The 24,271-nt window shown below is 35.2% G+C and overlaps 1 protein-coding gene across 6 annotated transcripts in view; it reads right to left on the minus strand.

The window, feature by feature from the left end:
- The window catches only part of SESTD1 (SEC14 and spectrin domain containing 1), a 143,452-nt gene that overhangs the window by 94,852 nt on the left and 24,329 nt on the right, over window positions 1-24,271 (minus strand). For 4 of the 6 annotated variants that reach the window (XM_007494451.3, XM_007494452.3, XM_056794083.1 and 1 more), the window contains one exon: window positions 10,559-10,713. The exons of the other annotated variants lie outside the window; for them this stretch is intronic. The gene's annotated coding sequence lies outside the window, so the exon portion shown is untranslated. The remainder of the gene's footprint in view (window positions 1-10,558; window positions 10,714-24,271) is intronic. 6 annotated transcript variants of the gene reach the window in all.

Consider the following 24,271-nt stretch of genomic DNA (forward strand, 5'->3'; position numbering starts at 1 on the left):
GTCTGGATATTAAATATTTCTTCCTGTTTTGATTTTCCAATGCAGATTGATAACCTGAACATTTCTGAATGCCTGTGGATGGCTTCTGCCAAACTGTAATCAGTACAATGTTATCCATAAATAGCAGAACTTCACCATCTATAAGAAATCTCTACATGGCAGTAACACATACAATACATAAACATACTTGGGAATAATAATCAAGAGTACCGGAGAATAAAGTTATCTCTGCCGCAACTTTCAAATCCCATTTGTTGTCTTACATTTTCAGTAAGAATATTATAATCTTGTATCTAGAGCTCTTAGTCTTTAAAGGTTTTAAAGGCTCTCTAACTCAATTCTCTTATTTTAAAGGAAAGGAACCCGAGGTCCGAAAAACCCAAAGTGAATAATCATAGGAAACGTAGGTAATATATGACAGAACCATGATTTGACTACAGGGCCTCTGATCACAAATCCAGCATTGTTTACAATCTATTACATTGCTTCTTGCAGGCATAAATTATTCTCACAAAGTCTGTGGATGGGCAGAAGTCATGTCACATCAATCATTATTCCATAGTAGTGATATCAAATTTTATATCTGCCAGTCATTTACTAAATGAATCAATCATAAGTTTGTGCCAGCCATTAAAGACACAAGGACATAAATGAAACAACCCTTGACTTCAAGTATCTTACACTGCATTTGGGAGAAAGGGTATTAGTAGCTGAGGTAATTATATAGAAAATGGAACCTGAACTGTGTTTTGAAGAAAACAGAGATCCAAGCCAACAAATCAAATGAAATCAATAAGCCTTTGTGCTAGACAATGTGCAAAATTCTGGGAATACAATGAAAGAAAGAAAGAACAGTAATTATGACTCCAACAGGTAAAGAAAAAGCATTCAAGGAATAACAGACAACCAGTACGAAGGTATGAAGATCAAAAAATCTTAGAGAAAGTCTTATCTGAGAAACAAGTTCATCCAGATGATTAGGGAATATTGGATAAAAAGAATGGAAATTTAAGAAAGTGCCAACTTATTAAAAAGCCTGAAAGTCTGATAGAGGGGTTTATTGCTGAGAGTCAGAGTGACATGGTCAGATCTTCACTTGAGGAATATCACTTTGGTGGCTGTGGAGAGGACAGATGAAGAGGCAAGAAACCTGAGGAAGAAGTGGATTGAGAGCCAGGCCTAGAGACGGGAGGTCCTAGGTTCAAATCTGGCCTCAGACACTTCCCAGCTGTGTGACCCTGGGCAAGTCACTTGACCCCCATTGCCTAGCCCTTACCACTCTTCTGCTTTGGAGCCAATACACAAGAGGAAATGGGGCTGCTGGCTATGTGAAAGGAATATATGAGAGAAACTAGACTTAAAAAAGGCAAAATATGCAACTATCAGATAAGGGGGATGAGTCAAATTGAGGAAATGAGGAAGACATCAAGTTTGTAAGCCTAGATGACTAGAAAGGTGATACTACCCTTGACAGTAATAGGAAAGACTATAAGAGAGGTGAATAAGGTAGGAGGAAGGAATCTGTTTTAGATAGAAAATTTGAGATGCCAAAGGAACACTCAGTTAGAAACATCCAGATTGGAGTTAGGGAAACTAGGACCAGATACAGAATTCTGGAAGTTATCTGCAAAAAATGATCATGGGAACCACAAGAAGAAGAGGATCAAGTTAGAGTAATGAAAGAAAAAAGAAGAGTGCCATGACATAGACTTCAAATACTTAAAGATATCTACTAGCATGTATCCCTAGATTCTTCGACTATCTGGGCTAAACCTTCCTAATTCTTTCAACCAATTCTCCTATGACATGGACTCAAGGCACTTCCCCATCTTTGTCACTCTCTTCTGAATATTTTCTCCCTATCAATGTCCTCAAAGTGCCTCACTGAGAAAAGTCAATACTCTAAATGTGGTCTGATTAGTGCAGTCCAATAGGACTATCACTTCCTTATCCTAAAGGTCTATATTAATCATGAGCACATTAACTTTTTTTTGGCTATTCCATGATAATGCTGACCCATACTGAACTTTTAATCTTCCAAAACTTTCTAAATATTTTATAAACTATCTTCTAACCATAGCCCTACATCTGAGCTCTGAGACACTCATCTAGAAACTCAATTGTTAGCCTTATATATGCCCCTATTAAATATCATCTTACTAGATTTGGGCTAGTGCTTCCAGACAGACAGCTAAATAAATAAATATTCTATCACTTGGTGACTTCAATGCAAAGGCAGGTAAAAGAGAAGATGGCAAAAAAAAGTGATGGAAAATGCAGTTCACTATTAATAAGAGTGAGAAACCAAAACCTCATAGATTTATATATAAGTTATACTTGTAGGTCATGACTGCTTTAAGAAGAAAGCTGGGGACTTATAACAAAAAATGTTATCCACCTACAGAGAAAGAACTGATGGAATCTGAATGCATATAGAAGCATACTATTTTTACTTTATTTCATTTGTCTGTGTTTTTACTTTGGGGTTTTAGTTTTACATAAGTATTCTCTCATAATATGATCAATATGAAAACATGTTTTATATGATCATACAGGTATAACACAAATCAAATTGCTTATTATCTCATAAAGGGGGAAGAGAAGAAAGGGAGATAATTTAGAACTTATAATTTCAGAAAATACATGTTATTACACATAACTGGGAAAATAAAAACATTAAAAATGAATAAATGACTGGATATGAACAATACCGAATACCATTATCAGAAAAATAAAACTTATTTTAAAATAGGAAATGACTGATTAATACCGTGAGTCATTTCAGAATAAGTCACTAATATATCAACACACTCTGGACTTATAAGAGCAAAGGTAAAAATAAATTCCAAAATATAAAAATTTTAAAAATGTATCACACAATTGTGATATACAATTAAAACAACTCCAACCTGATCTATTAAAACAAACTGTTGAGGCTTTAAAATGAGAAATGTTAAAAGCATACTGACATGAGCTATCACCATTAGGTAAGGAATATAAAACCAATCTAAATCAATGGCCAAGAGGAAGATATCAAGAGTCTAGAAACCATCTCAGTCAGCAAACATTTCATCTTCTTGCCAAACAGAAAAGCTACATAAACCAAGGACAAGACTGATTTAGAACATAAATTCATTTGTGAAATTTTGTGAAGGACAGTTGAAGATTGTTACTTCATAAAATGAGAAACAGTGAAAGGAAAAACAAGTTGGCAAAAAACTAGGGGAAAGAGCCAACTAAATAAAATTATTTTGGGTATGTATAAAGTCGAAAATTAAACAGGAAAAAAAAAGGAAAATATTTGTAAAAGTTGCTACCATGTTTTTTTCCCCCCCATTAATGACAGTACAACCATAACATATGGGCTTTAACATCACCAAATCCCCTAAATGCTGAATGAGGAAGTAGAAAAGGAAAGAAGGAAGGCTAAAAGGAAGGTAGGAGAAAAAGAAAGGGAAAAGAACGGGAAGAGGAAACTGCACCAAGCTAACTATAACTACATTCAAGTCCTGCTGGAAGTGACAATTTTGAGATTGTTGAGTCCTATTCCTCAAGATATGTGAAAAGGGGAACTATACCAAACATGTGCTGGAGGGAGGGTGGAATGACAAACATTACCATAACAGGGGAGAAAATGTCTATGCTTACTAATCTATATCCCTACTTTCTTATCTCTATAAAAATTTAATAAGACTAATCCAATAACCCTGGGAACATTCTTAAGGAAGGGAACACATGGGCTTTCTCCAATGATGTCACAAAATTGAATGAAATGTGTAGAAAATTCAAGATTCCAAAATGATTACTGTTGACTATATGAAAACATTTGAGTCAATACAGCAAAATATCACATAAAAGTTCTCTTCTAACAGTATCTCCATAACTACTAAAAGAAAAATAATAAAGGACTCCCTCAAATGTGTAAACAAAAGAATATTTTTTCAAAGACATTGACTATTAGTAACATAAATAATATAAACACATTGTAAGTTAAGTAACAAAATATTTAAAGAATAATTCAGTATGCTATAGAAAACTTACTAAATTACAAGTACATAGTTCATTTGTCATTTGAATTGTACTCTCAGTCTTTAAGTGCCCAAAGGAAGGAGAGTTCATTTCAAATTGAAAAGTCAGAAAAGGTGATTTTAAAATTGGAAAAAAAAATAAACCACAGTATTGGGAAAGTGTAGGATTACAGGACATGATTTCTTCATTTGTAAAACACTATGAGAACAAAGATACTGCCCTTTCTCTCTTTGTATTCTGTGATAAAGGATGAAAAGGTTTGCAATTTGTAAAACTATGCAAAAACTGAAAAGTGCAAGCCTAGGTATGATTGACAGTAGCATGTGACCAAAGGTCATATGGGAGCCTGAGTGGGAGGTTCTGGGAAGACTCCATCTTGTCCCAATGGACTTTTCTTCTGGTCTCCTGAGGAAGTCAAGAGGAAGGTCTGAAGAGAGATCTGAAGCGGATTTTCCCTGTGTTGAAATGAGGAAGGGTTCCTGTATCTAGCTGTTGGCAGCATTCAGTCTCACTTGGACATCAAGACTTGCTTGGACATCTAGATCCTGGCTCTAACTGGTTTTGGACCCCTGCTGTAATATTTGGGTATTTTGTTAATTTCTTTTAGTTTAGTAACCTAGTTAGCATAGTTAGTTAGTGTTTTAAATAAGAATAAGCATAAGTAAATCCCTAAACCCTTATTCCTTTCCCTTCCAAAACAATAGATTTTTATATGTTTTTTTCCTCTTGCGTTTCCCTTATCCAAAATCCTATCCTAACAAATCCCAGGATGTAGCATAGCACTTTTATTATGTGACCAGTATCCTATCCTCCACTTGGTCTCACTGATGACCTGCTTTATATCAACTTTTGGTTGCTAAGTAGGTTGCAACCTACTCACACATTCCATGCTTCTTCATTTCCTTTGCTCTTTTGAAGATCTACACTTTCACCCTTCAGAAACTCTTCTAGAAAACCCTGACTGGAAACTACCTGAATTTCACCATGTGTCAGTCACTAACATTCAACATTCTGCAATACCTCAGAATTTTTCTTAAACAATTATTCTTAAATCTTGTTTTTATATATTTAAAAAAAAGATACAATGTATTATGCTAGGTATACAGATTACAAAATGACAAGAAAAAAAAGAAAAAGGAAAAAAATGACAAGAAATTGTACCCTCAAAGAGCTTATGATCTAAGACTATAATAAATTGCAAAGAAGGTGCAGATCTGCATCTATGACACAATTTTCTCTCCAGGATGTTCCCTTTGCCAAAGAAATCAAAGATCCCTATCCCTAGCTGTTTACAATCTGCAAAGTACTTTACATACATCACTTTCTATGATCCTCTTAATAAATAACCCTGTGAGGCAAATGTTTTAAATATTGTTGTCCCCATTTTATAGACGAGAGAGCCCTAAAAGACTAAGGACATAGCACAGTGTAGTTAAAAGAACTCACTACCAATGGAAGGACTGAGTTGGAATCTTGGTTGCATGATCTTGGTAAATAACTAATAACTCTGGTTCTCAAGTTTCTCATTTGTAAAATAAATGGAGGAATTAGAACAAAAGGATCTACTAAGTTACTTCTGTTCCAATATATAACAGTAGATCCAATAATCTATAGACATCATGATACAGTGGGCAAGACCCTGGATTATACTCAGGAAAATGTGGGTTAGAATTCTACCTTATCCACCTGTGAGCTATACTATTGTTAGGAATTTGCTTTACTTTCCTAATCCTCAATTCCCTCCAATGAATTAATTTCTTGGATAAATAAGGTCCAAGACTCTTAATTTTCTCTATAAAGAACACTATTACTATAAGGTTCCTGGCAATAAATTTAAGTCCACATTTTTTTTTCACTTTTTCTCAAAATCCTTACCCAATCCTTTAAACATTTCTGTTATCTTCCTTTGTTCTAGATTTTTTGAAAATTTACATCAAGAGAGTATCCAGGCTGTCACTTCCATGACAATATTTTTCCCACAAAATAGCAAAAATATAAGTTACAAAGAAATGAACCATCTTTCCATACTCTCCTTCAGCTTTAGCGTTCTCTGTGTGAGTCTACAGAATGAGTTATGTATGCTATTGTATTCAGCATTCAGTTACTGCTCTTCCCACTAAATCGAAAAGCAGCAACATAAATCTAATCAAGGATGTTGCTTCTACTCCAGGCTTTAGAACTGGGTAGGAATAATGAGCAGAAACAGCAATAGAGGGGAATTTATTATAACAATAACATATTTTTAGTTCAACAAAGGCTAGTTAAGCAAGCCTTCGAATTTCCATCAGTTCATAAGAAGTTAAACATTCTTATTTGATATCACAGATTTTCTTTTCACAAATAGTTGTAGCTATCCTGGGCACAAATATTATTAATCTTTTAGAACTGTTTTTTGAACCTTCTAAAACTACCTATTATCAATATCATAGAAAGGAAAGCATACAGATCTAACTGTTAAGAAACATTGAGTTCTAGTTCCAGGTTCAACACTAAACTGCTATATAACATTGAATTAACTGCTTTGGGCCCAAGTTTTTTCAGAATCTTTAAAAAAAAAAAGCAATCTAGAAGGATTTATTAAGTTCCTATAAAGGTCCAGATCCCTACTAAACATACAATGACAAAAAACAAACAGTCTCTACCCTCAAGAAGTTCGTTTTATGGATACAGAGGTAAACAAAAACAAGGCATGTACAAAGTAGACTAAATAATAGCCTTAGATAGCTAGGCACTAGCTGAAAGAGTGACCAACAAAAGGCTGATAGGAGGATAAGGTAGAGTTCTAACCCACATCTTCCTGAGTATAATCCAGGGTCTTGCCCACTGTATCATGATGTCTATAGATTATTGGATCTACTGTTATATATTGGAACAGAAGTAACTTAGTAGATCCTTTTGTTCTAATTCCTCCATTTATTTTACAAATGAGGAACTTGAGAACCAGAGTTATTAGTTATTTACCAAGATCATGCAACCAAGATTCCAACTCAGTCCTTCCACTGGTAGTAAGTTCTTTTAACTACACTGTGCTATGTCCTTAGTCTTTTAGGGCTCTCTGGTCTATAAAATGGGGACAACAATATTTAGAACATTTGCCTCACAGGGCAAAGACAAAGAAATAGGAGATGAAATGTGTGTAAGCAACAGCTGTACTGTAGCATTAATAGAAGGGGAATAGTGGGGTAAAAAAGTCTAGAAAAGTAGAAAAGGGCCAGAGTATGAAAAGCTCTACTAAAGGAGCATATATTTAATTTTAGATGAAAGAGAGCATTGGACTTTACTGAATAGGTGAATTACAGTGAATTACATGATCAGATTTATACTTTAGGAAAATCACAACAATTTTTTGGAGGATGCATTAGAGAGAAGAGAAACTTGAAGTAGGACAAACAAATGGAGCATTATTTGAATTTGAAGTTATAAGGGCCTGAATTATTGGGTGATAAATGATAATAAAAATGACAAATGATAACTAATTTGTGTCTTATTTAATGTAGGATTACACAATAAAATTCAAAATATTCTATTACAGAATCACCAAATCCCTGAACCTTAAAAGTTGGAGATAGCTTTAAAAATTTCTGATCCTACAGAATCTATACAGAAATTGTTTACTATGTTATAACTAAGAAGTACTCAACTGAAAAAGTTCAATAAAGGTGAAATCACCTCTTCAAGGCAATTTATTTCACTTTTAGAAAACTAGGAATGTTAAAAGGTTTTGCCTATATAGGAGAAAGCATTACTACTGAGTTAACTTCATCTTTAAAATAATCTGTTTCTATATAAACAAGAAAGCATCTTTTTTTGTGTTTGGACTTTTTCTTCTCCTTCAATTCTTTTGCAAGGCCAATTCAGAGATATTTGGTCCAAAGCCCCTAGAGAATAACACAAATAAGCAAAGTGCTGTTTTACCTCCTTAAATCCAAGAGATTGCTCTTCCAATTCATAATATTCCAAATATTTTGGCAATTTACTACAAACATAAGCACTTACTTTAAAAACAAAGGAATGCTTTCATCTAAATCTGCCTCTCTCACTTTCCATCCATTCTATTCTCCAAGGAAAAACTGCACTGAATTGACACATAAAGAGAAAAAGTTGTTCTGTTAGCTAATGAAGAAAGACAACACAAATTTTTGTATATGTTAAGGATAGAAAGTTTGACTAGCCTTTGAGATTCTTTTTAATTCTAGAATTCTATGTTTTTAAACAAAACATCTCTTTAAATCACCTGGCTATCCAAAGAAGTACAATGAATTTCAGGATAGCAACACTGGTACAAAAACTACTTGGTTTTAATCAAGACATAGTATATACAGAAAAATAATCAAACACACAAAACTCCAAGAAACTGTTTTCTCTATTTTGATGCTGTGATTCTATTGTAACTAATATAACTAAAAGGATCAGCTTTTGAAAGTATAAAAAAAAATCAACAAATTTTATATTTAAGGTACCTCAAAAGTTTTCTCACCATCATAACTAAAAACATTTAAGATTTGGCTCAAAGAAATGTGTATTCTTTTGAGGTTGGTATGACTTTTAAACAAAATACTGGTTGTTTTGAGGAGAGGAAAAGTAAATATTGTCTATACATTAAAATACTGATGTGCTGTAAAATCAAAGGGTAAGAAATTATGAATGGATCTCAAGTGTAATGGAAAGAGCAATGCACTTGGAGTCAAGTCTTTGGATTAAGTTCTGGCTATGCTACTCTATTAACCTAGCTGTAAGACTGGACAAGAAATCCAAGTTTGCCATTTACTCAGCTGTAGGCAAGTCGCTTCTCTGATCCTCAGTTTTCTCATTTGTAAAAAAAAGAAGAGTTCATGCTTGGATTATTCTCCTAATAATCATATGCTAAGGATCTAAGTAAAACACAGAATCACAGAATTTTAGAGTTAGAAGGAACCTTAGTGGTAACCTAGTCCAACCCATGCCCAAAAGGAATTCACATTATCACAGACTCTCCACATGCTAACCTAGCCTCTGCTTGAACACCTCCAAGAAGAGGGAACCAACACCTCTAAAAGCATCCGATTCTACTCAGGCAGTTCTATTTTGTCAGAAGTGTTTTGTGAATTTTGTTGGATTTTTAAAGACAAAACTTTAATTTTGTCTCTCTGCAATTTATACCAATTGATTCTGGTTCTGGTCTCTGGGATCAAAAAGAACAATTCTAATCCCTCTTCTACATATGAATCCTTCTACTTGAAGATGGCTACCATGTCTTCTCTTCTCCAAGCAAAATATGCCCAGTTTCCTTACCTGATTTCTCATATGACATGGAATTAAGGCTATCCCTCCCTCATTAAGATGGTTACTTTCCTTGGACATCTCCAGTTTATCAATTACCTTCTTAAACTACAGTGAAAAGATACTAAATACTCTTCTCTAACAGATAAGTTCTGATAAGGACGTAATACAACAAAACTAGCAGTTCCTGATTCCTGGGAGCTATGCCTCTTTTAATGCAGTTCTAATGGTGCATTGGATTATTGGAGCCTGCAATCTACAAAAAAACATAAACAAAACAAAACAAAAAGTCCAGATCTTTTTACCACACCTCCTCCATCTTATTTAAGTGTAGCTAATTAAGATTCAAACAATGTTTTAATCTTTTGGACCCTAACTGTGTCATCTAGTGTGTTAGCTATCCTTCCCAGTTTCATGTCAGCTGCAAATTTGATGAGGGTGCCATGTCTTTATTCAAGTCACTGATAAAAATGCTAAACAGTATAAGTCTAAGCACAGAACTCCTGGATACTCTATTGCAAAGATCATTTAACAAATTAATAATCAACCATTAACAACTACTTTTTGCATCTTCCCAAACAACTAATTCTGACTTTATCAGATTTTATTACTATCTAATCCATGTACCTCTATAAGAATAAGGAGAAACTTTATCAAAAGCTTTACTATATTTGCTATAGCTCTAGTCATAGCATTCCCCTAATCTACTAGTTTAGTATTCCTATCAAAAAAGGAAATGAGATTAGTCTGGCATAATTCATTTGATAAAGCCAATCTAACTCCTCGTAATTACTGATTCCCTTTATAAATGTCTGCCAACCATCTCTATAATGATTAATTCTAAAAATTTTCCGAATGAACCAAAGTCAATCTCACTGGCATATCTATCTTTCAGACTTTGTTCTCTATCCTTTTTGAAAATACAGGCATTTTGTCCTTCAATCTTATATCGCTTCCATTTCCCATGAATTTTCAAATATCACTGACAGTGACTTAGCAATTGCACCTGCCATTTCTTTTAGGACCCAAAGATACATTAGAACTGAACTGGGTAACTTGAATTTATCAAGGGCAACTAAATATACTTTTACATTATTCTTACTATTAGCACAAGGAATAGTGACTAGGGAGTGGCCGCAGAGCCAGGAGGACTTTGGTTCAACACCCCATTACTCACTCCCCCCCCTCCCCCATTGACTGTGACCCTGGGCAAGTCTCTTTAATTTCTCAGTTCTCTAGGAATGCTATAAATTACAGAAAAGGTGCCAACCTGTTTTAGTAAAGTGAGCTTCCTCATCCAGGAATTCTTTATATCAATGAAATCATAGGTCCATTCCCTGAGGCTGTTGTCCCTTCCTTATCCTGGATTTCAAGTCCCTGCTAGGAATTTTTGTTCGGACATTTCCAGTGCAAAGGCTATTCTCCCTAAAAGAAAAAACAGAAGCAAATTCAGAATTGAGCAGCTATTCAATGGCTATAACTCACCATTCCCCCAAAGGTGAGCTCATTCTTTGATCCTTTTTCTAATGTTAAAAAAAAAAGTCAAATAAAAAAATAACAAACCATCAACACCTTTTGTTGCTCCTACTTTCTCTCCTTAGTTTCAAGTTTAGAATTCCTGACACTTTTATAGGATGGAGCCATACTTTATATTCATCACATTACCTGGGCTTTCTTCCAATTTCTGTATTATGTGTGTGTGTGCATATAAAATCTAAGCCTGAAAGTTCCTAATGCATCCACATTATCTTTTTTCTGACAAATTTTCTTTATTACATCATCTTTTCATTGAAGTCATTTTTTAATTTATTCTTAAGAATCTTTCAGACCTCCTGGACTGATCCCATTCACACAGTTGCCTCCCACTTCACTTCCCCCAAAATGGGTACTTTAACCCAAGGGATCCTACCTATCTTTTCTCTGAACTCTTTGAAATAGCTTTCTTTTTTTTTTTAACTTCTTTATTTTGTAAATAGAATTTATTACCAAGTATTTCAGTTCCTTCTACCCCTCCTCAAACCATAGAAGTCATCATCTGACAAAAAAGCAATGTATATATAAATTATATCTTTCATGTTTCTATTTATCAATTCTTTCTCTGGAAGTGAACATTCATTCACAAGTTATTCTTCACATATTAATTCTGTAGCTATACAAAATGTTCTCTTGGTTCTACTCACTTCATGCTTTATAATTTCATAGATTTCCAAGTTGTTTGCTTTTTTAAACTAACCTTGATCATCATTTTCTGTGGGGTAGTAGTATTCTATCACAATCATCTACCACAATTTGTTCATCCATTCCCTTATTGCTGGATATCCCCCCTCGATTTCCGAATCTGAAATCTCCTTTCTTATAATCTAGTACATGTCAGAATATGACCAGATTTCTTCTCCTCTATCATAATGTAGAAGAGAGGTCACACTTCATCGCCAAGTTCCTATGAATGACTTTATCTCAAGTGTTACATCATTTTTTAAAATTCTTTCTTTTTTGTTTGAAATTATCTCTCTCCCTCCCTTCTACCTCACCCCCATCCACTGAGAATCCAAGGAAAATGGTGCCAATTATACATATGAAATCATGTAAAACATTCTATATTAGCCATGTTGTAAAAAAAAAAAAGTAAGAAAAACAAAGTAAAAAGATTGTGCATTCAGATATCATCAGTTCTTTATCTGGAGATGGATAGAATTTTCCATCTAAGTCCTTTAGCAACCTCTTGGATCTTTATATTGAACAGAATAGCTAAATCATTCACAGTTGATTATTGTTCAGTTTTGCTGTTACTGTGTACAATGTTCTGGCTCTGATCACTTTACTTTTTGTTCAGTTGTTTTTCAGCTGTATTTGTCTCTTTATGACCCCAATTTGAGGTTTTCTTGGCAAAGATACTGGAGTGGTTTACATTTCCTTCTTCAGCTCATTTTACAAATGAGGAAACTGAGGCAAAGAATAAGTGACTGGCCCAGAATCACATAGCCAGTAGGTGTACTGTAAGAGACTGGATTTAAACCCAGGAAGATGAGTCTTCCTGATTCTGGGCCCAACACTCAAAACTGTCACCTAGCTGAGTTTATATAAATCATCCCAGATTTTTCTGAAATCACCCTGCTCTTCATTTCTTATAATACAATAGGATTCCATCTCTGTTATTTACCACAACTTTCCCCTTGTTGGGTCCTCTACTTTTTAAAGGATAAAACTGGCACAAAGACAAGAGAAAAAGTTATCAGCTGCTCTGCTTTAAGCAAAAAGAGGGCTCCACTGCCTCCCTCAGACTGAACTCTCATCAAGAAACTTACTATCTAATGCCATTTTCTGAATTCATAATTTCAAATTTCATCTTGATGCTGAGTTGATCTATATATAGTACTTTCCATTAACAAAATACTTGTTTCTCCAATCGTTGACCTTCACTTAAATATCCCCCTCATTCCTGGATATGTTCCCATTATACTGAACATTTATATTCCACTTTGCAGTTTATAAGATTTACAAAGGTCTACCAGCTTAATGTGCAGTGCTACTACTGTCTTTCCTTTTACCTATTCTAGATCTTCTGAATAAGTCAAAAACAACAAGCCGTGTCCCAGGAGTGGGTTTTATCCCACCACGTTTTTGTGATGCATATTTTCTTTGTATATTTTTCTATGTATTTGTTAATGTTGTCTCACACATCATACTATAAGTTCCATCAAGGATAAGGGCTCCAATTTTTGTCTTTGTATCCACAGCACCAAGTGCAGAGCCTGGAACATGGAAAGTGCTACATAAAACCTTGTTGACTGATAGCATTTCTGATATTTACTAGTTTTATGACAAAGGTCAAGTGGTTTAACTTCTCTGACTTTCACTTTCCTCATTTTAAAAAGGAATAATAATATAGTATTAAACTCAAAATAGATAAGATCATAGATCTAGAACTGGATAACACATTTAAGCACTCTGTTAGAACTCTAAATAAATGTCACTTATCATTAGTAGGAATAGTATTGAGGATGCCATTAAAGGCCAGAATTGGATTTTCTACAAGCTAGAGACAAGGAAAAAAATTCAGTTTATAATTGAACCAGACCCACACAACAGGTGGGAAACAGAAAAAATAAAAACAAGGAATAGATAAATAGATAAACCTGGGCAGAAGCAACTATAGACAAAGAGTAGCTTTCAAATATTCTAGTCATTAGCCTTTGTATTGGTAGGATGTATATACAATGACAATTACTGAAAGTGTAAACAGCTTGACTTAAATTGTAGTCAATTTTTTATAAACCTACCCTTGGGGCAGCCAGGTGGCTCAACAGGAAAGAGAGCCAGGCCTGGAATTAGGAGAATCTGGGTTCAAAGCTAGCCTCATACACTTTACTAGTTGTTTGCCCTGGGGAAGTTACTCAATCCCAACTGCCTAGCCCTTACCACTCTTGTGTCTGTCTTAGCGGTAATACTAAAACAGAAAGTAAGGGTTTAAAAAAATGTTAAAGCCCACCCAAACTAAGCAGTAGTAAAGTAAAAAACAAAAAATGGCTATAGGAGTTAATATGAGTTTCTGGAGAATTCACAAAGAACTATTTGAGAAGCTTAAACCCATGAGAAGCAGGACATGGAAAAATACAGGAATTTTGTCAGTGGCCTGAAGGATTGTTCTACATGTGTGCCCATGTATATATTAAATACAAGTTATCTTCTCTAATTAAGAAGTTGGTGAAAGGCCTTAGGGAACCTCTCTATGCTCAGGCTTATTACAGAATAGGGGGAAACTCATGCGAATGTAAGAAATGACCCAAAAAGGGAACTGGGAAGTAACAATAATTCTAAGAAGAAAGAATAAAAGTCAGTATCAATATAGCATTTTAAAATTTACAAAGTATATTACTGGATCTCACTGGATCCTTACATTGCCTATGCATTTGTTTGCTTAAAGTGTCAGGTATTTTGCTTAATGGTGGGGACTTTACAAGAAAGGCAAATCCACTGTATCCACTCTCAAGGTGCTCACATCAAATGGCAGTAAGGGAGAGAAGACAATATGAACATAATCATGTAAATTTGTGTTACTGATGTGGCATGTGGCATGTGTATGTAGATAGATAGATAGATATTCCACAGTTTATGGAAAATAACCTCAGAGCAAAGGGAGGCAGGAGGGTCAACCAGAAAGGGCTTCCTATACAAAGTAACATTTGATTTGGGTCATAAGGAAAACCAAGAAAGCTAAGGGAGAGAAATGAGGTAGGAGCATGCTAGACACTGGGGGGGCGCCAATGAAAAGATAGGGTCAGGAAGTGGAATATGCTACACTAAGGAAATAGGCCAATAGAGCTGCACCACAAAATACATGAAGAAGAATAAATATAAGGCTGAATAAGTAGAAAGGGGCCAGGTTGTGATGGGCTTTAAATATCAAATTGAGAACTTTATATTTGATCCTTGTGATAAAAGGGATCACAGGAGTTTACTGAGTAGGGAATGACCTAGAGACCAGCACTTTAGGAAAATCAATTTGGCAACTGAGTAGAGAAAAAATATAGGCAAATAGCTAGTAGGGATAGTCAGATCAATAGAGGGTTTCCTTTTCTTAAGAATAGGGAGAATAAGAATAAGAAAAGTGTAGGTAACAGAGAAAAAGCTAATCCAGTAATTCAAACTAGAGAGTGAGTATGATTTGGGGGGCAATCTTAGAAGATAGAGAGGGAAAGGAACAAAGGCTCATTTAGAGAAATTTTCCTTGGCACCTCTTCAGTAGAGGCAGGAAAAAGGGAAGACAGTAGAGAGAGGAAGCTATGTGAGAAATGTACAATGAAGAAGATAGAAAACAAAGCTCATGATGAATAGTTTCTTCAGTAGAGGCAGGAAAAAGGGAAGAAAGTAGAGAGAGGAAGTTATGTAAGAAATGTAAGATGAAGAAGATAGAAAAGAAAGCTCATGGTGAATAGTTTCCTTTTTTTTCAGTGAATTACAAATTAAAGTCCTCAGAAGAGAGGAGAGAAGTGGGGTGACAGAAAGCTCCAGGAAGGATGAAGAGCTTCAAATCACCATTAGGTCTAGATAGTGAACTCCCTTGGGAGATACAAAGCCTTGCTACAATGAGTTTGGTTACCAGCATTTGAATAGAATTAATAGTAAGTCAGATTGGGGTTTGACAAGACAAGATCTTCACAGGATCTAGTAGAACTGGTTTACCAAAGGATCAAGATATGGAAGGTAAGAGGTTGTTAGCCAGTCCCAGGGAGATGATTAGAAAAGACCTGAGGGGTGGAGAGAATGATCATCACAGTGAGGACAAAGAAGAGTCATTGTTCTAAGAAAGATGGAATGATAATATTATCAGATGAAAAAATGACCACTATGGCTGATAACAAAAATCAGTGGTATGAACAGCTCTGTGATGCAGTTGAGATAAGAGTGGAGAAGCAGATCATGGAAAAATATGAGTCTACGGAGAACTTCCAAGAATGGGTATCTGAGGGATATTTTTGTTGACATCTAGTAGGAAGGTAGGTGTTAGACTGGAGAGAAAAACTTTTGAGTCAGACACTACATTCACAGAGGAAGAAAGGACAATGTTATGATTGAGTAATAAATTTGTACAGCACAAACTTCAAAGGAGATAATACTAGTAAGTGATGGTGGAAGAGAGATGAGAAGTGACAATGAGGTACTAGAGGTATTCTGACTCCTCCTAAACAAGCAATGAATCAGGGAGGATAATTAGAAGCTTAATCTGTACTGGAAAGGGTAACCAAGGATGAAGTACTGTCAGGAAGGAACCAGATTTCAGTGAGTACCAGAAGATGAAAGGAGAAAGGAAGAATTTTAGGATGAAAAGAGGTATGTTAATTAGGGACCAAGCATTCCAGAGGGCATAGTATATGGAACAGGCAGAAATGAAGTCTTTGGGGAGGTAGATATGGTAAGGGGAATAGGAGTGAGGAGGTAGGCAATTGGGAATGAGGAGTTGGGTTTGTGAACTGGCAGCTCTAAATATAGAGAATAACTGGCATGGGAGAGAGGGGGAAGTATAAAGAAAATGATGATATTAAAAAAGCATAAAAAAAGAATATGATAAGAACCCAGGGGGTTAGGAAGCTAGGTTGCCCAGAGTGTAGAGAGTCAGGCCTTAAGATAGGAGGTCCTAGTTTCAGATCTGACCTCCAACACACTTTGTGTGGCCCTGGGCATGTCATTTAACCCTGATTGTCTTGCTTTAGCTGCTCTTTTGCCTTGTGACTTGTGACACTTACTATTGGCTCTAAGGCAAAAAGTAAGGGTTAAAAAAAATAGAATACCGGAAGAGTAATCAGTAGTTGATCCGGGTTCAAAAAAAGAGTTAAGTAAATACACTGTTTGTCAAGTGTATTTATAAAGTCAGGCTGACAGAGGTTAAGTGATTTGGCCAGGGCATCATAGAGCTAGTAGCTATCTGAAGCAGAATTTGGTCTTTCAATACTCTATGTCTTGTCACCTATCAACCTTCTTAGGAATCAGTCATTGTTAAAAAAAAAAGTGAGTATGAAAAGGACAAACAAACATGCTTTGGAAGAGAAAGGAAAGAAGCAGATACTGTGAAGCACTGGAGCTATATCAAAGGTGAGGCTTTTCTCATAGAGAGAAAGGAAGAAACCTGAAGAAAAAATAACATCCCATGCTCTGCCAAAAATCAGTAAGTTAAAAAAAAAAGCACTGGAAAAGTGAGAAGAAATATGCTATAGATTCTGTGTCACAGAATTTTAAGTATTAAAAGGATTATCTATGGCCATGTAGCTTAACACATAAAAGTTTTAAAAAGAAAAAAATTCCCATTACAGCATACTCAATAACCTATCCACACTGGCTAGCCATCTTTTGCATCAAACCTTTTCCCTCTAACCATGTCTTTTCTTCTCTAACCTAAATATTGCACATTCCTTTAACAGATCCTCATCTGGCACCACGGCTTTTCATCATGCTTGTTATCGACTCTGTACTCTTAAGGCTTATTAAAAAAAGCCTCCCTAAAATCTAACACCCACAACAGAATACAATATTCCAAATGTAGTCTGACCAAGGCAGAGTACTATGAACTCCTTAGTCTTGGTTATGTGTCTCTCTGTGCAATCACATTAGATTCTTTGACTGCCATATCACATTATTTACTTATACTGATCTCCTTGGATTTTTTTCAGATGAACTCGTCCATGCCTCCTCCATCTTGTACTTGGTGAAGATAAATTTTTTAACCTAAATCTAAGTTTATGTTTTCATTTTCTTTCTTTTATCCACTATTATATACCTATATACGATATATATACATATATATACACGCCATATAACCTTCCCAATGTTATATCATTTGCAATTTACAACGTATACCATTTACACTTTTCCCAAGTCATTGATAAAAATGATACAAAGTACAGGGCCAAGCACAAATTTCTGGAGCACTCCAAGAGATCCCTTCCAACATGTCAACAAATCACTTGATTGACTATTCTTTGGGCTCAATGCTTTTTAAATATTCATTAGGCATCACTTCAGTCATGTGTGTTAGAATTTTGCTAGGAGTGAAAAAAAAGCTCACCAACCAATTAAATCAATAACAAATATATAACACTTTATTATTCAAGGTAGAATAGATATAGGACTAAAGGATAGTAATTGGCCCTCCTTTCAGTGACCAGCCCACATTATATTATACCTCTGAGATTCTTATACATGTCATGGGTTCATATCTGTATTATCTATTATTTATTATATTCTCAGCACAGACTATTTTTATTTCTAAACACCCAAGGCATTGAGAAATATGAGAGAGGCTATTCTATGAGTACTATTGTGAGATTTAAAATGGTTGAGGTCTTAAACTGTAGTGAGTTAAAATGGTGGAAGATATAAATGGTGATAGATATAAGGGAGGGTGAGTAAATTTGACCACAGAAAATATGTTTCACTACAGTGTCTTGGTTTTAAATCAGGTCGCCAGGGAAATATTCCCAATTATTCAAATACCCAAGTCAACTGGGTTTTATAGAGATTTTTAATTAATAATATAATGAGGAATTAGAGAAAGAGAGAAAGAGTAGGAAAGGAATAAGTATGAAGGGCCTCAAGCCAATATGGTCTAGACCTGAGTCTTAAGAGAGAGAATCAGTCAGTCAGTCTTTTAACACTCACCACAAGGTCTGCCTAAACAAGGATTCTAGTGACACCAGGCCAGCTCCATCTCAGCTGACTTCACCAGAGAGCCTTCCAGCCAGAGACTGTTCCAAAAGGCCTCTCTCCAGAGCCTCCAGAGGGACAGAGTCCCCTTAGAGGAGCTCCAGCGAGACCTCCTTAAAGATTGTCCTCCAAGAGCTTCCCTTCTCCAGAGCCTCTCTCAAGAGATTCTTCCCAAGTGGTCCTCATCAGAGATCCTCCAAAAGGAATTCTCCAAAAGGATCTATCCTCAAGAGATTCTGCTTTTTCTTATATAGGGGTTTTTCTTCCATGTCACCTCCCCTAAGTCCCTACATCTACCAATCACTGTAGACACTTTCCAAAGGACTGCCCATCTGAATTCCTGCTAAGTAGACCAATCTCCTCAGTAAGTCTGAACCAGTGAAAACACAGCTGAGTCAACTAATCTCATCAAGAGAAAACTTTCTTTTAGGTACCTAGCATCCCATTGTATCAATTCTAAAAACAGGCTTGGCTCAAAGAACTCCTTGCCTTATTATAAGCATGGGTCCAAGTACTTTCATTGTTTAGCAAGGAGTTTTCTCCCCTAAAGCAGTCTTAAGTATGGGTGGAGTAGAGGTCCTCCCATTTCTGATCCTGGCAAGTTCTCACATCAAAATGAGGAATGTTTCTCAGTAGGGAATTTGTTCCAATTAAGAATTCCCCGATGGGGAAATTTTTAACATTCACAAGTCTGAGAGATTTCAAGATTTACACTATCCTATCAAGTACTATCTGTAGCCTCCTAAGTTGGCTTTTGTCCTTCAACATTCTCAGAGCAATTTTACCTATCAAAACCAATGTTGGGGGGGGGGGCAACTGGATGGCTCAGTGGATTGAGAGCCAGGTCCAAGGACAGGAGGTCCTGGGTTCAAATCTGACCTCAGACACTTTGTAGTTGTGTGACCCTGGTCAAGTCACTTAACCCCCATTGCCTAGCTCTTACCAGTCTTCTGCCTTACAACTAATACACAGTATTGATTCTAGACAGAAGGTAAGGGTTTCAAATTTAAATACAACAACAACAACAACAACAAAATGTTAGTGTTAATCTCTAATAAAATTAGTTACTTTGTCCTCGGAACTGGTTTGGTGTTTCATAAATTCACATGACAGACACCTATTATTTTTGAATGAATGGAAAAATAGTGGCAAATGAAGCAATGAATTGATGAATGAATTGAAATATAAATTGGTGAGTCAGTCAATAAGCATTTAGTAAGCTCCTACTATGCACCAATCACTGTCCTAAGCACTTTATGAATATTATCTCATTTGATCCTTATAACAACCCTGGGAAAGAGGTGCTAAAATTATCCTCAATTTTTACAGCTGAAGACACTGAAGTGGACAGAGGTTAAGTGACTTGCCCAGGTTTCACAGTTACATCTCTAAAGCTTTATTTGAACCCAGATCTAGATCCAAAGCTCTATCCATTGCTTCACCTAACTTCCAGGAGAAATGAGGGTCAAATACTGGCATATTATTCTCAAAACGTCAAATCTGTCAAATGTCAAATTCCTAAATCTGTAATATGTTTGTAAAATATCTTAAATTTTAGGTGCTTTAATTCTCGAATGACGGTTATATACCCATAGGATAAAATGCCTATCTATATAATGAAGATGAACATTCCTATTTAAAAATAAAAATACTTTAAATATCCACAAAGTACTTATATATACCAAGAAATATTTAATACATAAGCTCTTTGCTTATAACTATCATGTTTACAAATAACAGAAATGCATGATTTTGTCATTAGTTTAAGCATTTAATTAAAATTTAATTTTTTCTCTTAATTACATAAAACATATCTGTTACAACCATTTGCTAAAACCATACAACTACTATTTGGAAAAATTTCCTAGAGAAACTGGTAAAAGTGAAATGTTACCTGCTTTATTTATTATCAAAATTACCAATACTAAATTTTCAATAATATTTCAGAAGTGCAAAAAATTATCAACTCAGCAAGAAATAATCAGTAATATAAAAAGACTTCTTTATATGAAAATAACTCAGCAAATGGAAAGTCTTTCTTATGCCCCTAAAAACAAATGTAAAATTAGAGCACAGTTAATTTCTTCTTCCTTCCTCAGGGAAAGGAGTTAAACAGTCACAAAAGCTAATTGGATTTTTGTCCTTGCTCCTCTTTTTTCTCTCTTCTCTCTATTGTCTGACCTTTTTCTGTCCATTTTACCTCCTTCTTCCTTGTCCTTCTTCCATTATTACCCTAATCACCTCTATTATTAGAAACTAGAAGAACTACCAAGTCTCAGATGTTGGAAATACTTCTAGTCTTAGGTGTCAAATATCTATCTCACTGCCGCCACATGACATTCGAGAGTACTATACAGCCAAGGTCTGATACCTACACACTAGTGGTTGATTTCGTGACTAAGACTAGCTGAGAAATCTGATTTCCTACAGATAGACAAAATAGCATCACAGGAGATGAAAAAATATTTATGTCAGATCAGGACTGTATTCCCAAATGATCTCATGGTTTAAAAAAAAGAGATAATACAGTAGTAATAATAACAATAATTATTTGTTTAGTACTTTAAGATTTATAAAACACTTTCTTCAGGTAGTATAGAGAATTAAAATCAATGTTTAAAAATCTTAAATTTAATAAACTTAAAAGTAATATAAATAAACAGAAAACTTTTCAGAAACTCAGATCAGAGGTAGCTAATTAACATAGTGGATAGAGTATAGAAAAGACCTGGGTTCAAATATGGCCTTAGAACCTAGTTGTATAACATTGGACAAGTCACTTAACTTGACTGCCTTGCCCTTGATGCTCTTCTGCTTCAGAATTGATGCTAAGACAGAAGGTAAAGATTTTTTAAAAGGTCATGTCATTCTTTTTACATTCTATTATGCAATAAAATCAGTAAATCATTTATAGAACATGCTAGCACATGATGAGTAAACATGAACCTTCTCTAGATACAAACTTTAAAGGGCCAAAGTTCAGATCATCTCAACTGAGTTTTCTAAGACATTACTTGAAAGGTAATTGAAAGAAATCACTTCTGTTCATTTGTTTTTCACACTATCTTACCACTCAAGTTATCATTATTTTTGACTATAAGTTACAATCATTACCTCTAATAAAAAACCAATCATGTCAAATAAACTATAAAACATATAGCTTTAATCACCCATTATATAAAGATATTTTGTTCAAGATTCCATATTCCATTATTAAGTACAATTCTCTGCACATAACAGGAGCTGAAAAATAACTGATGATGATAGTTCAAAGGAATAAAATTTAGTCATTATAGAAGATATATGAAAATTAGCCACTAACACAATTTCCAACTTATTTTGGCACCAGTCTGAGTTTACCATCAGTAAAACAGGAAAATAATGCTTGCCCTGCCTGTCCTCAGATGGTTGCTATAAGAGTAAAATGAGATGCTATGTGTAAAAGACTATATATGTAAATGCAAACTAATAGTATTCCAATCTCAAAGCTTATTTTCAAAATACAGTTTTCTTTCCAAATGGAACAATGAAGATTTTAGAAAGGAAAGAAAGAATAGGATTTTATTTTAGTGGAGGAAATAGGTAGCATGGTGGATAGTGTCAGGTCTGGAACAGGGAGGACCTGGGTTCAAAGACAAAAGGTATATAAGTTTTTTTTTTACAAATATTTTATTTTGGCGCTTGAGTCATTTATCCATTTTTCAAGGCAGGCAAGAAGCCTTTATCAAAAGCTTATTAGAATTAGAAGGAGAAATACCATTTAAAATCACCTTAGACAATATAAAATACTTAGGAATCTATCTGCCGAGACAAACACAGGAACTATATGAACACAACTACAAAACACTTTCCACGTAGTTAAAACTAGATCTAAACAATTGGAAAAACATTGATTGCTCATGGGTGGGACGAGCTAACATAATAAAAATGACAATCCTACCCAAATTAATTTACTTATTTAGTGCCATACCCATTGAACTACCGAAAAAACTTCTTTGCTGAATTAGAAAAAAACATAACTAAGTTCATTTGGAAGAACAAAAGATCAAGGATATCCAGGGAAATCATGAAAAAAAATGCAAAGGAAGGAGGACTTGGAGTCTCAGATCTCAAACTATACTATAAAGCAGTGGTTATCAAAACAATTTGGTACTGGCTAAGAGACAGAAAGGAGGATCAGTGGAATAGACTTGGTGTAAGTGACCTCAGCAAGACAGTCTATGACAAACCCAAAGACCCCAGCTTTTGGGACAAAAATCCATTATTTGATAAAAACTGCTGGGAAAATTGGAAGACAGTGTGGGAGAGATTAGGTTTGGATCAACACTTCACACCCTACACCAAGATAAATTCAGAATGGGTGAATGACTTGAACATAAAGAAGGAAACTATAAGTAAATTAGGTGAACACAGAATAGTATACATGTCAGACCTTTGGGAAGGGAAAGATTTTAAAACCAAGCAAGACTTAGAAAGAGTCACAAAATGTAAAATAAATAATTTTGACTACATCAAATTAAAAAGTTTTTGTACAAACAAAACCAATGTAACTAAAATCAGAAGGGAAGCAACAAATTGGGAAACAATCTTCATAACAAAAACCTCTGACAAAGGTCTAATTACTCAAATTTACAAAGAGCTAAAATCAATTGTACAAAAAAATCAAGCCATTCTCCAATTGATAAATGGGCAAGGGACATGAGCAGGCAGTTTTCATCCAAAGAAAGCAAAACTATTAATAAGTACATGAAAAAGTGCTCAAAATCTCTTATAATCAGAGAGATGCAAATCAAAACAACTCTGAGGTATCACCTCATACCTAGCAGACTGGCTAACATGACAGCTATGGAAAGTAATGAATGCTGGAGGGGATTCGGCAAAGTAGGGACACTAATTCATTGCAGGTGGAGTTGTGAATTGATCCAACCATTCTGGAGGGCAATTTGGAGCTATGCCCAAAGGGCACTAAACGACTGTCTGCTCTTTGATCCAGCCATAGCACTGCTGGGTTTGTACCCCAAAGAGATCATAAGGAAAAAGACTTGTACAAGAATATTCATAGCTGCACTCTTTGTGGTGGCCAAAAATTGGAGCCAAAAATTGGAAAATGAGGGGATGTCCTTCAATTGGGGAATGGCTGAATAAATTGTGGTATATGTTGGTGATGGAATACTATTGTGCTCAAAGGAATAATAAAGTGGAGGAATTCCATGGAGACTAGAACAACCTCCAGGAAGTGATGCAGAGAGGAGTAGAACCAGGAAAACATTGTACACAGAGACTGATACACTGAGGTACAATCGAACGTAATGGACTTCTCCATTAGTGGCAATGCAATGTCCCTGAACAATCTGCAGGGATCTAAAAAACACTATCCACAAGCAGAGGATAAACTGTGGGAGTAAAAAAATAAAAACACCGATGAAAAGCAACTGCTTGACTACAGGGGTTGAGGGGATATGACTAAGGAGAGACTCTAAATGAATACTCTAATGCAAATACCAACAATATGGAAATGGGTTTGAATCAAGGACACATGTGATACCCAGTTGGCTATGGGGGCGGGGAGGAGGAAAAGAAAATGATCTTTGTCTCCAATGAATAATGTTTGGAAATGACCAAATAAAATAATGTTTAAAAAAAAAAGCGTATTAGGTGCTAAGTATTGTGCTAAGGACTGAGATAAAAGAAGGCAATTCTCCTAACCCCAGCCCAAAATAAAACTATGGTTCCTCTCCTCAAGGAGTTCCCAGTCTAATTGTGGAGATGACATGCAAATAAGATA

This window comes from Monodelphis domestica, chromosome 4 (assembly GCF_027887165.1).
Source record: "Monodelphis domestica isolate mMonDom1 chromosome 4, mMonDom1.pri, whole genome shotgun sequence".
Classification (NCBI taxonomy): domain Eukaryota; kingdom Metazoa; phylum Chordata; class Mammalia; order Didelphimorphia; family Didelphidae; genus Monodelphis; species Monodelphis domestica.